The sequence below is a fragment of the Pteropus vampyrus genome, unplaced genomic scaffold (assembly GCF_000151845.1).
Source record: "Pteropus vampyrus isolate Shadow unplaced genomic scaffold, Pvam_2.0 Scaffold105, whole genome shotgun sequence".
Taxonomy (NCBI): domain Eukaryota; kingdom Metazoa; phylum Chordata; class Mammalia; order Chiroptera; family Pteropodidae; genus Pteropus; species Pteropus vampyrus.
The window spans coordinates 584,193-587,978 of record NW_011888886.1 but is presented as its reverse complement, the minus strand read 5'-3'; positions in this window follow the sequence as shown (position 1 = coordinate 587,978).

The window sequence follows — 3,786 nt, the reverse complement described above, 5'->3', positions numbered from 1 at the left end:
TGCTGGGCAGCAGAAAAACTTAAAGATTTGCCAGCCGATGGGTTTGCAGTTCGCTTCCACCCAAAGACACGATTTTAGTGGAAATACTGGCTAGTAACAAAAATTCAACTCCTCCTCATTGCTGTTTTTACTGTCCGTGAAGCCAGCCCAGGGGAGGCTCACTACGGCCGTAAACGGTCTGAATAGAAAATGGTCAGCGTTCTTGACAGGCATAGGCACAGGCGCCCGTCCTATTGCTCTTCACGCTCATGGGGGAAATTTGTCAGGAGGACCCTGGAGGACAGAATGGGGGAAACGACACGTATTTTGTCCCATTCAGATGAGGGTCACGTGGCCTGGGAGATGCTCCCACGCAGATGGCTGTGTTTATTCACATCGCGGCCGCCTCATCGGGCTGGCATCGAGAGCTTCCTCGTCTCAGAAAAAACAAACCAAGAAACAAACTTAGAGACCTGGGGGTCACATCTGGGGAACCCCAGCTTGTCAGCATTGGAGCCAGCCTCAGATTTTGGGTTTCACAGACCCCTAACCCTGGCTTCTCACTTCTAACACACTAATTTCTAAGTAACCCAGAGAGTAACCCGCAGTCATCACGGTGAGTAACAGAGGCGGGGTTACTTTTCTATTTCAGTAAGAATCTGAACCCCCAAAACCAGAGCAATAAAGCGGATAAGCTCCTCTGCGCAGAAATGAGACTCAGTTTTCACCAGGCCTATCAATCGTCCACGTCTGCTTTACGGAGAAATATGATACAACAGGGGGAAAGTTAAAAACACAATAAGAGCTCACACTCTTGGTGGCTGAGTCCAAAATTTCTCCAAGTGCCCTGTATTTATAGCTGGAAACAGAGAAGTGGAGAGAAGCAGCTGCTCGCTGTTATTTCGAAGAACTTCAGGCTTCCGACCAAAATAGTCTGAACTTTTGAAACTCTCATTCTAGTAGTCTCGAGGAGTGAACCAATATCCTAGAATCTGAGATGATATTTTTAGTCTCGAAGCAAATCGTGCGCCTTCCTCCCCCCTTCATCACCATCCCCTCGGCTCTGTGTCGAACTGTCCCCCTACACAGAGGAGGGTCTCACGAGGGACCAGGGCCAGCGAGGCAGGGATTAAGGCTCCACTTAAAAAAAAAAAAAAAAGGAAAGAGTAAAGGATCTCGAAATATTTATAAGTTAAAAAAAAAAATGCCCTGTCGAATCAAGAAATAATTTAAAATATGTTCATCGAATTAAGGAAAAAAAGGGATCGCTTGTTTTTAAGCTTAATAAAAGTGCTTATTAAAATAGACGTGCAGATGCTGTGGCCCATATGCAGACTGCATCTCTGCGTTCCATATATGAATATATTAAGCTCAAAATGCTGTGCGCCATATGCACAGTCTCTCCTTTATTAAAGGCAGTGCTGGGGACAGAATTAGACCGATCGCAGACAGCGGAGCCCGTCGACTCCCATCTTCAACCAGAAACGAGGCTTCCTCCTTTCTTCTCCCTTTAGGCTCCGCACGTGGAGCCATCGGCCAGGCCCGCCGCTTCCCCTCCGGACCGCGCGGGACCTGCCCTCGCGTCCGCACCTCCGCTGCTGTCACTTAGTCTGGGTCTCTTTTAGCTCCCGCCTGGGTCTCTGAAGCAGCCTTGCAACCCGGCAGCTCTTTCCGCTTCTGATTCCCTCCACCCCTGAACCCTCAGATCGATAAACCCGATGGCGGTCAGTTCTGATGGGTTTTGCCCTGCGATGATCAGAACTCCTGATTTAGGCGAAGACCCCATCGTTGTCCCTTGAGGACTGTCTGTCCTCCGCTGCGTCAGCCTTGGAGGGGCTGTCATCAAGGAGCCCACCCTCTTCCCTCTTGCCTAGAGGGCCAGATGCTGCCTCTAGAGATGGAATCAGGAGCGGGGATGTGCCATCCAGGTCATTCTGCAGCTGAGGATCCTTTTCCTTTGCTGTTCCCACACCGAGGGGCCGAGGCGCCCAGCTTTGCTAAGAGGTTTGATCACTTCGGGTCCCTTCACTTCTTTTAGCCAGAATCGGCATCTTTTGTTTGTAGCTAAAAGGCCCCAATGGATCCAGAGCCTTTGAGAATGCAGTGAGGAAAACCTAGTCTGCCGCCTACACCTGCGGTGGCTTCCCAGTGTGCTTACAGTAGGGTGCCAACGTTGTCACGAAGCATTGTCATGGAGCTGGGGGTTCCGGCCCTGCCCCACCCCCCGCCCGCAGGAAGCGGGAGTGGAAGCTCCAGTGGGCACAGAGCAGGACGTCGAGGCCCTGGCTCCCTCTGTGGCAGGAACTGGCTCAGCCCTTATGGAGGCTGAGAAGTGCCCCCCATCTGCCATCTGCAAGCCGGAGGCCAGGAGAGCGGGTGGTGTCATTCAGTCCTAGTTGTCTTTCCTGAGTCTGCTGCTTCAAAGGCTGATTTAGATCAGAGACGCCCTCACAGACACCGGGAGCAATGTTTTGCCGGCGACCTGGTCATCCCTTAGCCGGGTCAAGGTGACACTTCAAATTAACCATGACACGAATCTTCGCTCTTTCATTTCACAGGCTCTCTGGTTTCTTTTTCTCACTCGCTTATTCCCAGGGACTAGACAGAGCTCAGCGAGAGCCACGTTCAGTGTCGCAGGAGGCAGGATGTATTTCCAGAGGCGCCGGGAGAGCTTATTTGAATTTCTTCTAGCAAACTCGACGAGGGAAACATGGCCCCAAATTCCAAATTCCTTGAAAGTTTACCCTCATATCAAATTACTTGTTTAGTTTGTGTAACATTTTTGAAGATGCTGTGTAAATCTTTTTAATTACATGGGAAATTATGTTTGCGACAGAGCGATTACGGAGGAATTAGTTCAATATGGCAGCATTTGGGGCTATGAAACAGGCATGGCCGAGATTTTGTTGCGGACCGTCAAATATTTGTCCCTCCGCGTGAAAGGGCCTCGCGAAATGCTCCCACCCTTCTAATCCACAGTTTTCCTTTCTCGGAGGCACTATTTGCATAAAATTGAAGGAAGACTTTACAGGAAGCGAGGCCGAGAACAAAGTGGACCGTGTCTCACTCGCTTCGCTCCTGCCAAATAATCTGTAAATTATAGTCCATTGCCTTTTTTTTCATTAATTGCACATATTCTTTTTCATTTGGCTGCAAATTCCATCACTTTGGCCAAAAATGTGTACTTCTGCGACAGCACAAAGTAAGCACTTTGAAAGGACAAGCAGTTCAGAGAGAGTAAGTAATTATACCAAGAAAACCAAATGCAAGAGGAGAGAATAAAGTCCCCAAGATCGAAGTGAGAGAAAATGATGAAATTCGGCGAAGTCACCGCAGAGCCTTTGCAGCAGCCAGATGAGTCGTGCAGGAGGGCAGGGCCACCTGTCCTTGCTCACGTGCGCGCCTTCTTCTCGTTCACGTTTCTACGTCTGTGTGGTGGGAATCTTCGCCCTCGTCCTCCTTTCTCTGTGGCCAGGTGCACTAGAAGCGAACCTACCTGAGAAATGCGACATTCGATGCACGGCGCAGCCTGGGTCATCTTCGAGCACCCAGGGGTGCCATTTCCTGAGCGCTGTCTACACGCGGAAGGCTTCGGGGCCGTGTGTGCGACGCGCTGCTGATCTCGCGCGCTCAGTCACACCGTGTCTTAGTCATTATCGCGCTCATTTCTTTCCAGAAGACAAAGCAGAGTTAGGAACACTAGTGAATTTTCACAAGAATTCACCGAACGATCCGGCAGAATGAGGCTGTCCGCCCGGCCCGAGCCCAGGGCTGGGCAGACTCACGACCTGAGTTCTGAGTGTCATC